Here is a 13,759-nt window from a genome sequence, read left to right as displayed (position 1 = left end):
CAGGATCAGCTTCTCCTGCTGTGCTGGGAATGAAGGAGCCAGGAGGAAAGGCCCTGGCCATGCACCAGGTGGGCTGGGGACACAGGGGGAGCCCCCTGGGACCCTCATGGAGCCCAGGGGCTGGGTTCCCCCTTCTCCTTGGTGTGAACTGTGCATGTTCAGAAACTCACTGAAAAATATAGTATTCTATATGTATTTCTAGATTATAGAAACATTATATCATAGAATCATAGACTGGTTTGGGTTGGAAGGGAACTTAAAGCTCAGCTCATTCCATCCCTGCCATGGCAGGGACACCTTCCACTATCCCAGGCTGCTCCAAGCCCTGTCCAGCCTGGCCTTGGGTATTTCCCGGGATCCGGGGGCAGCCACAGCTGCTCTGGGCACTCTGTGCCATGGCCTCCCCACCCTCACAGGGAAGAACTAAAGATGGATATATATTTGCTATATCATTTATATATTTCTATACAAATATGTAATGATAAAACATGTCTATCTATATATTTCTATAGAAAAAAGAATGATTATATTTCTATGTCATCTATATGTACAGGAAAACCCTGTTGCTTACCACAATGTGCCTTCAAGCCTTGCCACCCTTCCAGCAGCAGCTGCAGCTGCAGGGACACTCATGCTGTGCCTGCTCCTGCTGCCCACCCTGGGCTTCCCACAGGCCCAGGGCCATTAAAGGTGTCTTGGTGTTCCCCCAGGGGCTCTGGGGGGCTGACATCCAGCTCATCCTCACAATCCCTGTCCTTCATCCCTCCCTACCCCAGTGGGCATCTTCTGGGAGCAGGGACATTGTGGGAGCAGGGACATTGTGGGAGTAGGGACATTGTGGCTGGGAGTAGGGACATTGCAGGCTGTCTCACTTTCCCTTGGTGGCCACAGGGCAGATGCTGGCTGTTGTGGTGTGTTTTATGTTAGCTCGGTTTCCCCCCATTGTTCTCTCAGAAGGTCCCGCCCTGTTACCAGTTTGTGTCAATCCCCAAACCCCTCCCCAGTTGTCTTGGTTACTAAATGTATCTTTCTTGTTCCCCACCCCTGGCTGCCTGCCTGTCACTCGACACCCCTGCCTCTCTTTCTAGAAAGTTCGGGCCAGGGTGTCGGGTGATTGGGTTAGGGGCCAGGGTCCCTCCCACAACTGTGTTTGATTGGTTCTCTGATTATGCCAATCCTTAATGTATCTTTCTCTGATTTGCTATCTTTCACCCCTCCCACCCTCTTTAAAACACGAGGCTTTCCCTGCCTCGGGGCTCTCAGCCTCTTCCTCGCTACCCCCCGCATCCCCTACCAATAAAACCTCCTACCCTGAAGAGACTGAGAGTCGCCTCTTCCTTTCGTCCTGCGACCTTGGAGAATCCCAGCGGCCGACGTCCGCAAGGCTTGGCATCGCCTTGGGCACAAGGCCCTGACTTCGTGTTGGGGAAGTGCCTTACTGGCTGGAGGTTGGCTGGACACTCATCTAGCCTGGGTTTTCTGCTTTTTATTTGGCCCCCGCTCCAGCTGGCCATGGCCAGCGCACAGCCCAGCAGTGGGGCTGGGTAGCCCTGTATAGGAATGTGCCCTCTCTTGAGGGCCCCTTCTGTCACAAAGTGACAAAACTATCCTTTGTCTCTTCAAAAAGAAAAGAAGCCCAGAAGTTTCTCTCCTCAATTAGGTGGAAAAGCCACCTCATAGGCCTAGGGGACCTCACCTCAAATTTAAGGATAGCTAATTGGACGGAAGCTAAAAAGTCCTGCCTGGGCAATTTGCTAGAAAGATAAGTGAACAAAGAAACAAATCTCTTTTGTAAGGTGTTTTACCAGGAGCAAGGACCTCCTGCACCTGGCTCGGTTTTTCTCTGTTTGTTATTTTACCTTTTATTAAACCTTTTTGTTTCCAATACTACAACAGAAGCCAGCTTGCTGATTTTCATGCCTCTAAGGGTAGCTGAGCTATCTTAAGTGTGTTATAGACCTCCAAGAGCTTATGAGACCTGGCTCGAAGAGGCTCCTATAGCAGCCTGTGCTGGCTGTGTGGTTCCAGGGATAGCAGCAATGCCAGAGGCTTTTCCCAGCCTGGACAAGGGTGCCGGCTGTCGCAGGGCACCGCGGTGTCGGAACCCAGCACATCCCTCTGGCTGTCCCGAGCAGCCCAGACCCCTGCCAGAGGGGTCAGAGACCCTGGCACAGAGACCAAAAATGCCTGTGTGGTTTTGATTATGACCCATGGAGCAAGTTACCAACCTTAGATGAAGATCTGCAAGCCATGACAAATTAAGTAGAATGATAGTGAATTTATCATGGGGTGGAAAAGTAGATTTTGGGGTTTTTGGTATGAGGGTTCAGGGGGGCAAGATGGAGGGATCTGGGTGTGTCCAGCCTTTCTCCTTCTTCTTCTTCTTGGCCTCCATCTTCTGCTGTGATGTTGGCACTTTTAGATTGGTTTAGAGTAGAAGCTCACTGTCTAACATAGGTGATAGGTATTGGAAAGTAATTGTAAACATTGTACACGTAGTTTTCAGAATGAAGACATAACCCTGCCCTGGGGGCAGGCAGAGTGCCTGGAACTGTCCTGCTGGATGGACCTCGGCAGGGCAGGAGAAAATTTTTTACAGATAAGATACAATAAACAACCTTGAGACCAAGAACTGAAGAGCTCTGACTCATTCTTCAAGCGCCCGGGCTGAGAAAAGAGACTTTTAACAATCTCGGGGTCGCAGCGACCCAGAAAGGCCCCGAGACCGTGGGGCTCTGGCAGGGCAGTGATGCTCTCTCAGGGCACCGCAGGCAGGGCAGTGATGCTCTCTCAGGCACTGCGGGGCAGGGCGGTGATGCTCCCACAGGCACCGTGGGCAGGGTGGTGATGCTCCCACAGGCACCGTGGGGCAGGGCGGTGATGCTCTCACAGGGCACTGCGGGCAGGGCGGTGATGCTCTCAGGGCACTGCGGGGCAGGGCAGGGATGCTCTCACAGGCACTGCGGGCAGGGTGGTGATGCTCTCTTAGGGCACCGCGGGGCAGGGTGAGTGATGCTCTCACAGGCACCGCGGGCAGGGCGGTGATGCTCTCAGGGCACTGCGGGCAGGGCGGTGATGCTCTCACAGGCACCGCGGGGCAGGGCGGTGATGCTCTCACAGGCACTGCGGGGCAGGGCGGTGATGCTCTCAGGGCACTGCGGGGCAGGGCGGTGATGCTCTCAGGGCACTGCGGGGCAGGGCGGTGATGCTCTCAGGGCACTGCGGGCAGGGCAGTGATGCTCTCACAGGCACTGCGGGCAGGGCGGTGATGCTCTCACAGGCACTGCGGGGCAGGGCGGTGATGCTCTCACAGGGCACCGCGGGGCAGGGCGGTGATGCTCTCACAGGCACTGCGGGGCAGGGCGGTGATGCTCTCACAGGCACTGCGGGGCAGGGCGGTGATGCTCTCACAGGCACTGCGGGCAGGGCGGTGATGCTCTCACAGGGCACTGCGGGCAGGGCGGTGATGCTCTCACAGGCACTGCGGGCAGGGCGGTGATGCTCTCAGGGCACTGCGGGCAGGGCGGTGATGCTCTCTCAGGCACTGCTGGAGGAACTGGAGGAGCCGGAGCCGGACGCGGCCCCAGCCCCGGGCCGGGCGGGCGGAGCACCCGGGGCCGCTCCTGCGCTCCATCCATGGCACACCCGGGGGCTGGAACGGGAAATCGCCTTTAGTGCCTGCAGAGCTGGGTGATTACTGATCTCAGGGTGGCCCGCTCTGCTGGCACCTGGCAGGGCTCGGGAATAAATACAGGAGACGGCTCTGGAGGCGTAGGAGGGGGCTCCCCATGTGCGGGGTTTGTCCCGTGGGCTCCCAGGCTGTGCTGGGCTTTGTGCTCTTCGTGTGTGAATTAAACATCAGCTGAATTTGCTGGTTTGGGGCCGGGGTGCTGAGTTATTGCCTGGCACGGGCCATTTTCTCCTTTCCCCCTGCACTCCAGGAAGTCCCTTGGCTACAGCTGCACCTCCCCTCTCCTCCCAGTTCTGCAGGAAGCTGTGACAATGGTGGGGACACCATTCCTAACCCTTCCCAAACACCCAGAGGTGCCCTGGTGCCACCAGACGCCATCAATGACCAGCAGTGATGGCTCAGTACTGGCAGGAACACCTGCAATAACCCTGCCAAGATGCAGTGCTTGTTTTTTTATATTATTATTATTATTATTATTGTTATTGTTACTATTATTATTATTACTGTTACTATTATTATTATTATTATTATTATTATTACTACTACTACAGGCACCTCAGAGCCCTTTAGGGTGGTGACCTGAACAAGCTGTGAGCAGGACAAGCCTGGCTGGATGTACAGGAAGGGTCATTGAGGAAAGGTCCTGCTGGGTCCCCTCTTGCCAGGGCCACCCCTCCGGAGGGTGACAACCCAAACCAAGCCCTCAGTGCAAGCTCAGGAGCTGAGCTGGCCCTGGACAATCGCTGCCTTTCCAGGCTCAGAGGCAGCTGCTCCACCGCAGAAGCTGGGCCCAGAGCCAGGGCCATTTCCCAGCGTCCAGCGGAGGTGCTGCCCCTCGGTGCTGCCCCTGGCTCCTTCCCACGGGCAGCAGGGGGCGATGGAAGCTCCTTGGTCCTGCCTGACCAAAGCCCGAGCCACGCTCTGATGGGCAATGGACCAAACTTACAGTCCCCACATTTCACCCAGCCAAAATATGTAAGTGCTGCTGCTCAAATGCATTGGGGATGCTCCAGGTCTCTGCTGGACATCGGGTTTGAGGGGGTTATTTAAGAGGAAAATCCGTATTTTGCTGGTGAAGGCAGAAAGAACAATTTTTGTCTCTTCTCCATAAATCTAAGTTCCACTTGCTCCCAAGTTGACCCAGTAATTGTAATTCTAAATTAAATGTAAATGTATTGGCTGCTGGTAAAGGTCATTCCACATAAAATGGCTATGTTTGCCTCTCCTTCAGATGCATGAATACTAAACATGTATAATTCACAGGATCATTAGCAGATAAAGATGTTTCCCACCTCTGCTCCCTAATCCTCACACAAACCCATTTTATACGTCAGTGGGCAAAAGGAAAACTGTTCACTCTTATTTAATGCTTATGGATCGGGCTGTCTGCTGGAAGAAAATGCAAGTGCTCAGTATTCATCAGGATCCAACCCACTGGAAATGAAATCCATGTCTTAGAGGAGGCACAATGACCACAGGATGTCCTTTAGGGCTCTGAGCAATTGAGTCCCTGCTCTGCCAGATCATCACCTTGGCTTGAAAAGGGTGGCCTTGGGTCAAGGTCTGTGAAACCTCCTCCAAACCTCCTCTCAGGGGAATCAGGGGATGCAGGTCTAGTGAGGAGCCAGGTAGAAAGCACTGATTATCTCTGGAGCTCCTTGGGGTGAGCTGGGTCACCTTGTGCCTGCCCAGGGAGCTCCTAAAACTGGGCAATAACAAGCAGGTGGAGCAGAGCTTCAAAGATGATGGGGACTTTTCCACCACCAAGTGCTGAAGAAGGAAAACCAGGAATCATCCCCTGGTGATGGCAGGAGGTGGCCAGGCAGTTTCTCTGTGCAGATTAAGGCAGTAATTCACAGCATCCTCAAGTCTGTTGAGGATGCTGTGAATTACCCACTGAGCCTCTTGTCTGAGAATGCCACAATTTCCTCAGCTGTGATCAGAATTGCTCAAGATTTAGGATTTTCTCCACTCTTTGTTGACTGATTGCAAACAATCTGCCAAAATGTGCTGGAGCTGCCATGCTCTGCAGGCAGAATGAGCAGTGGGTGCTCATGCCAATGGCACAGCTTTGCTCTCAAGGCTCTGCTGGTGGTTCCTGAGCCAGGTGAGGGTCTTGCAGCCACCCCCTACCCCCACCCCCATGTGCAGGGAATTGCCCTTGGTGGGAGGCTGGGTACCAGATCCACTGCCTGGCCCTGGCATGGGGATGAGGAGGGTCTGTGTCACCTGCAAGCAGCTGAGGCAGCTCTGTGCTCTCAGGGCAGCTGAGATTCACCCCTGGAAGTTTTGGGGTCCCCTCCTCCATCCCCACAGGATGCTCACTTCTGGAATGTGCTGCCCTGTGTGCTTTTGCACAGGTTTTGTGACAGCAGAGGTTGTCAGCTCAGCATCCCTGAAGACAGCCCCAAACCACCCCAAATCTGGCTGCAGATGGACACAGGATAGATAAGCTCCAGCTGTTCCCTCTCATCGAGGATCAGCAGAGGTTGGGATGCTCAGCAGAGGTTGGGATGCTCAGCAGGGGTTGGGATGCTCTGTCTGTGGGTTTGTGTCCTCTCCATGACAGGAATTGTTCCTGGGGCTGAGCAGAGCTGTGCTGCCCACAGGTTCACTTCTCAGCAGCCTTGAGCACAGTGCAGTAGCACTGGGAGGAGTGGGAAGCCAGGCTGCAGCAGTGTGGAACCATGCAGGAGGTGATGCTGGAGACTCAAACACCCCCAGCACGGGGCTGCAGTGCCCCAGAGATCAGCCAAGAACCCAGGACACAGGGCTGGGACCATCCCACAGGGCTGAGGGTTGGGGTTTCAGGGGGCTCCCAGCTGTGGGCAGAGGGCTGGGGGCACACAGGGAGCAGTGGGATTCAGTGCCCTGGAGGCTCCCCCTGAGCCACTGCTGCTCACCCAGGCCTGGCTGGGCCCGTCCCAAGGGTGGTGCAGGCCCTTCCTCTGCTCTCTGAGGAAAAGCCAGGCCTTGGTGAGCCTCAGGGTGACCGAGGTGCCCCTGGGTGCTGCTCAGAGGGGTGAGGTGCCTGGAGCAGTCCCAGCACAGGTGGTGGGAGCTGTTCTCCCTGCCCTGGAAGCATCTCCTCAAGTGCTCAGGGAGGCTGGCAGGGCCTGGGCACGGCTCCCAGGGGCTGCTGGGCTGCTCATGCCTCCTGTCCTTCAGCTGGCTGGGAGGTTTGCAGCAAGGAGAGAGCTGGCAGGCCCTTCCTGGAAGGTGCTCATTCATGCACTGACATGTTTATTTGCATACAGACATTTTAGGCTTTTTGTTGTTGGCTGACTTATTGTATGAGTTCTCAAAGCTGTGATATTGAATTATAAATTGAGACAGTGTATCCATGAAAGATTGCTCTTTGACTATAGGCAGCACTATCAAATATGACAGTCACAATAAATGCATGCTTTAAAGCCAAGCTAAATATGCTCTGCTATCCAAGATGTGCAAATCAAGCAAGTAGAAAAATAACCATAATATTTTTTTTTTCACAAACAAATCCCAAACCTTGGGTGATGATTTTGTTTAGCTTTATGTCTTGGCTCCTTGGCAAAATACTCAGGCAGCAGATAATGAAATGACCTACTTTTGCTGTCTTTGTTCATGACAACACATAAATTAAGAATTATGCCCTTTCAAATTAAACTTATCATTTTTGCAGAAATTAGAGTGTAATTTCTGCTGCAGGTTGGAGGTGAGGGAGGAGGAGGTGGTTCAGTTTCTGTGGGGCTCCCCTGTGCTGTGCCCACTCCCAGGAGCAGCAGCTGAGCATCCCCGTGGTCCTGGGCTGATCCCCACCACCAGCAGGGTCCTCTCCTCTCCTGGCTGCTCTGACTCATTTGTGCTCACCCTGGAGGCTCGGGGGCCGAGCAGTGACACTCACTGAGGATTCACCCAACACCCTGGCTCTAACCTGGGGCTGAGGAGCAGTGACACTCACTGAGGATTCACCCAACACCCTGGCTCTAACCTGGGGCCGAGCAGTGACACTCACTGAGGATTTACCCGGCTCTAACCTGGGGCCGAGCAGTGACACTCACTGAGGATTCACCCGCTCTAACCTGGGGCTGAGGAGCAGTGACACTCACTGAGGACTCACCCGGCTCTAACCTGGGGCTGAGGAGCAGTGACACTCACTGAGGATTTACCCGGCTCTAACCTGGGGCTGAGGAGCAGTGACACTCACTAAGGATTCACCCGGCTCTAACCTGGGGCCGAGCAGTGACACTCACTGAGGACTCACCCATCGCCCCGGCTCTAACCTGAGCGCTGCTGTGAAAGGTGCCCCAATCGGGCGGCGCTGGGAGGGAGCGCTCCCCTCCCTCTGCAGGGGAATTGTTTTCCTCCCCCCGCAGGCCATGCGCAGGGTGCTGGAATCCTTCCTGACTGGGTGACAGCAAAATAATGTTTGCCTTAATTGAATTTCAGATGGGGAGCGTGGGCTGCAGCCCGCGGGGCTGGGGGGGCTCTGCTGCTCCTTTGAGGTGGGGGATTCGAGGCTGGAGGCGATGCTGAGGGACAGAGGAATCATTTGTTCCAGTGAGTGGAGTGTGTCTGGCCATCCTCGCCTCCGGCCCGGACGGCTGGGTCACTGCAAGGTTGTTCAGCACGGCTGTGTCATTTCCTGAGGATGCCGCGGCAGGAAGGAGGACGGAGCGTGCCCAGGGTGATGCGGGCCAGCCCCAGGTGGGCTGCGGAGCTGGGACAACTTCTGTCCACCCAAACACCTCAGACGGATTTAATAGTCTACAAAAGCCATGATGAAACCCAAGGATGTATTTCCACAAACAAGAGGCTGACTTTAGCACTTGGAGCTCTCCATTCTGGGCCCTGCAGGTATGGTACAAACCCGGCTGTGGCAGTGGCAGTGGCAGTGACAGTGACAGTGGCAGTGGCAGTGGCAGTCCCTGTCCCAGCCATGGTCCCCTCCACAAGCCCACCCAAGCCCCCTTCCCAGAGGTGATTGCTGGGCTCCAGAGGTGACAGCACTGCTGGGTCTCCATCCCTGGCTGAGCCCAGCAGGGTGCAGGGGCAGGGTGTAGGGGATGTACAGTAACACAGCCCTGTGGGATAGGCAGGACACCCTAAACACATCCCTGACCCCCTGCAGCCCCCCAGCTCCACGGGCAGTGATTTCTCTCCCACAGAAGCTCCCTCCCAGCTTGTAAGTGCTGGGTGAGCTGCATTGCCCCTGGCAGGGTTCTGTGGCTCCCTGCCTTGGCAGAGCTCTCCTGGCAAGCTGTGAGGATGCTGCTGGCCTGCACCAAGGTCTGGATCTGGCTCAGAAGGGGTTGTGCCTCAGATCCTGGGGCACTGCTGCAGCAGGAGCCCGAGAGGTGCTTACACAGCCTCTCCTTGTGCTCTCATTCCCAGTGAGCTGCAGGTGAATTCCCAGAGCTCCTGACTCTGGCAGAAGGTTTGAGGATCAGAGGGGATGGGTTGGGCTGCCCAAGCCCTCTGTGTGCAGGGGATGAGTGGTGCTGGGGAGCAGAAAAAGACCCACCACAGACCCAAGCCACACAGTATCCTGTGCTGATTCCAAAATGTGTCCATCACTGAGGGGCTGAGTTTACTGCAGGAGTTTGGGGGTGCTGTGCCTGGCTCAGGCTCCTGTGCCATGTGGGCAGGTGGAGGCTTCATTCTGCTGGAGCAGGAGAGCAGAGCAGCCCTGGGGTGCTGCACGTGCAGCAGAGCCCCGGCCGTGGGAGGGTGAGCATGGCTGGCAGCAGTGACCCCACTCTGCAGTGACCCCACTCTGCTGGGTGCTCTCTGTCACCTCTCAGCACTTTGCACCCCTTGGTGCTGCCAGAGTTTCCCAGGCTGTCCTGCAGTGCTGGTCTGGGTCCAGTGGCCCTGAAGGTGGTGGCTCTGCTCCCTCTCCAGGCTGGCTCCTGTCTCCTGCTGGTTTTGAGCAGTGGCTGGCAGGAGCACTTGTACTTCTTCCTTCCAGCCTGTTGTTTCCAGGTTCAGTGAGTAATTCCCGATGAGCTGTGATTTCTAAAATTACATCCTTAGGATTATGAACAAGAGGGCTGAATTAATATTTCTGCAGTGTGTGCTGTGTTAACTCCCTCTGGGATGTCTCACCTGATGGCTGTGCCTCCCCTGCAGGCCTGGCCCTCCTGCCACTGCTGCCAGTGCTGCTGTGGCCAGCCAGAGCAGGATGGAGCTGCTTGGTGCAGACCTAGACCCAGCTGAGAGTGGATGTGCGGGCCACAGCTGCTCTCCATGCTGATCTCATCTTTGAAAATATCTTATTTAGGTCAGATTTCTTTTTTTCCAGGCAGATCTTCTGCCAGTCTTTGTTTAATCTGAGCTATCTAATTGGGGCCCCCAAATTGGGCTGAACATGCTGTTAGTCTCATTGAAGAGCTCTGGCCTCATGGGTTGGGTTTTTTCTTTTCCCTTTTTGCAGAGGATTGATTTTCCTGCCAGTGTGATTCCTCCCCACTGAAGTTCCCATCACTGCAAAGTTCAGGCTCCTCTTTGTTCTAATTATCGCTGTCTCCACACAAAGTGAAAGAGGCAAATGCTCTGCTCTATTTTAGGTGTAACTGAGATGATAGTCCTGCACAGCTGGGGAGGCTGCAGGATGCTCCTGCTCAAAGGATCATCTTTCCTTGAGCAGGATCAAAGGAGCAGCCAGTCTTTGGGAGCACCTCAAGAAAGGCCATGTCTACCTGGCCAGGCTGTCCTCAGCAGGGAGCAGCATTGCTGTCCCCTGGCCAAGGCAGGAGCTTTCCCTCCCCTGTGGAGAAACTGGAATTTTATGATCCCTGAAGTGCCCTATGGATGTTCCTTGTCCTCCCATGGTAGGGGAGAAGATGCCCCATCCCTGGTGGCATTAAAGGCCAGGTTGGATGGAGCTCTGCTCAGCCTGGTCTGGTGAAAGGTGTCCCTGCCCATGGCAGGGCAGCTGGACTGGATGAGCTTTAGAGGCCCCTTTTAATCCAAACCATTCTGTGATAGGAAAAGGAGCCCTCCCAGGGCTGCTCCAGGGTTGCTCTTCCCCAGGATGGAGAGTGGTGCTCCAGTAAGGAGACCTCCTATTGCCTTTAATTATCCCTAATTCCTCAGGAAAGTCCACAGAGAGTTGGAGTTGTTTCTCCCACCAGTCTGCCACAATTCTGTTTGCCATCAGGACAGCAGGTATCAGGAGAGATGCCAGCCCAGCTGCCCTGGCTCCAGGGGAGGCCCTGCTGTGCCCTCCTGGGGCAGCTCTGCCTGTGGATCCCACCAGCCCTACAGGTGACATTCCTGGGGGCAAATGGCCTTGGCAGCCATGAGTGGGTCTGGTGAGTGGCACTGGCACCGTGGGCTTATCCTCAGCCCCAGAGGGCCAGGAGGTTGCTCTGGGGAAGGACAAATAACAGGGCTGGTGCTGCAGCTGGCACAGCAGCTATGGGCAGCCCTGCACCCCAGGGAGCACCTCCAGGGCTCAGCCAGTCCCTGAAACTGCTCAGGGTGCTGCCATCCCCCTTCTATTGGTTCTTCTAGCCCCTGCTGGGCAAGCTGCACATGGGACACAGGATAAAATCCATCCCTGTGTGGTTACCTGGAATTTCCCCTCCCTAGCTGGCCTGAGCAGAGCAGAGGGCTGAGTTTGAGTCAGGCAGCCATGAGCAGATGAAGTTACTGAGCCCCCTGAGCTCAGTGGCATTTATCAGGTGAAGTGCTCTTTTACTGCTCAGATTAACTGTTGATGAAAAGGATATTTTTTGAGATGGCTCCTCCTGACAAAATATTTGAAAGTGTTTTAAAATAGTTTGCATGGAAACATGGAAAAGCTCAGGCTGGAAGGAGCCATGGGGATCATCTGTTGTGCCCCCCCTGCCAAAATCAAACTCAACCTGAGCTGCATCCAGCTTTGATTCTATACCTTATTTTTACATTTTTTAGTGCAAATCTGATGAAAAATTTCATCTTGGTGCAACCTTCAAAATCGCTGTCAAAACAGTTCAACTGAAACTTCTGCTGAAAGCTGAAAAGGTTGGCATGGAAAGAAACGTTTCCAAATGAAATGTTTACTGACCCCCTCTGGATCCTCTCAGTGCTTTTTATTTTTCTATCTGGTTTTGAGCAGGAAAATTGTGTAAGATCTTCAGATCTGGAGGTGGGAATGGGCTGTGGCTGAGCCAGCTTCGTTCTCCCTCCCACACGGGAGGCTGGGGCTGTGCTGAGCCCTTTGGGGAGCTCTGGCAGGGACTGCCTGGGGACAGTGGCACAAGTGGCCACAAATCCTGCAGATTCGTATCAGACATGGGCTTGATTAAAATTGAATGAATGAGTTTAAACCTTCTTGCTGTGTATGGTGAGGATGGGACTTCCAAAGGCAGAGAGACCAGTGTGTGCATAGAAAGGATCTGTATTTTATTACTCTCATCCTGGTTTCTTTTCCCCCTTGTTACTAATCTCATTATGTTTAAGACTATAAATTTAGGTTGGCACAAATCTGTATTGCTAAAATATTTTACCTTGAATTCTTGGAAGCTCTCTCCATCTGTGAGGATAATACTAAGTATTAATTAACCAGCTAATCCTATGCAGTGCTTGGAAAACATAAAACATGACAAAGAAGCAACTCCAAAGTGCAATTCCATTCTTCTCCAAGCAAACCTCTCCTTTTGCCAGGAAGGAAGGCTTTGGGGGCTCTTTTTGCTTTGAGAACAGCACTCAGCTTGCTTCAAGTATCTGCTCAAAGGTTCAAATCACTTTTTGAATCAGAAAGGGAGATGGAAGAGTGGCCAGGACAGTGTGAGCATGTGGGGTATCCCAAGGGACAGCAGCAGCTGTTTCTGTGTCCCTGCCAGGGCAGCACATCCAGCAGGCAAAGGGATGGAGCAGGGCTGGGTCCTGTGCCCTGGCCCAGGGGCTCATTTTTGCCCCCTGATACTTGGGACAGTTTCTGGCTCCTTCTCTTGGTGTGCTACAATCAAAAAGCTCAATTTAGCAACAAACCTGCTCCCCTGTCCTCTGAGGCAGTGTCTTTGTGGCCCAGAGAAGCCCCTCTGAGGAGTGTTGGGTCCCAGATTGGGATGAGGCTCCAGAGGGAGTGCAGGTAAATATGGGCTGGGCTTTGTGTGGGTGCCTGGCAGCCTCCCCTCGGCCTGGCACCAGCACTGTGTCCTCTGCCACGTCCTGAGGTCACTGAGATGTGTCTCAGGAATGTGGGGCAGGTGAATGTTAGGGAGAAAATGAGAAGTGTGGGGGTCTGGCTGAGCCTGGGGATGGAGCAGGGCTGGGGAACGGGCTTGTGCAGCAGGAGCTGGGATTCTGTGCCTTGGTGTGCCAGACCTTGTGCACCTGCCTGGGGATCAGGGGCATCCTGAGAAGTCATGGCAGGTTTATCCCTACGTCTCCTGGGTGTTTTGGAAAATCCTGCCTCTGGTGCTCACATTGTCACAGCTCTGCAGAACCTTGGCTCTGTTTGCCTCCAGACAATGCCAAGTGAAATTATTATCTCCTAATATGATCTCAAGGTGCCAGGCTCGACATGAGCAGGTTCACTGGGTTCCCAGTGTGTGTTCACAGCTGCCTCCCTGGTCCCTCCTGTGTGTGTCTGCTCAGAGGAGCTGGGCACGCTGCTGTGGCCACGAGCAGGGCCAGCCCTGGTGCCCTGGACCCTTTCAGCCTCAGCTCTGGTTGCTCTGCTGCAGAGGAGCCCGTGCAAAGCCTGGTGATGCTCAGAGTGGGGCAGCTGAGCTCGTGGCTCCCCATGAATCCATGAATCTGCACACATGAATCACATCATGAACATCCCCATGAATCTGCACACTCAGCAGGGGCAGTGGCAGCCCAGAGCTGGGGGTGCTGTGGGATGTGCAGCCCTGTCAGCACTGCAGAGAGCTGGCACAGCCTTGGCACAGCCCTGCAGCACCCCTCTGCCTCCTGCTCCCACCCTGCCTGGGGCCTGCAAAAGCACCTCTGCCAAGCCACACATCAGGGGTGCTGGGCTGGACCCTGCAGGGAGGGGAAGTCAGGAACAAGGGCTGGACAGGCCATAGGAAGCTCAGCCATGAGGTGGTGGAGCTGGTCCCTCACAGAGGAAATGGTGCTGGAGAGAGCACA

Source organism: Molothrus ater, chromosome 15 (assembly GCF_012460135.2).
Source record: "Molothrus ater isolate BHLD 08-10-18 breed brown headed cowbird chromosome 15, BPBGC_Mater_1.1, whole genome shotgun sequence".
NCBI lineage: Eukaryota > Metazoa > Chordata > Aves > Passeriformes > Icteridae > Molothrus > Molothrus ater.
Note: the sequence above shows the minus strand (reverse complement) of the source record.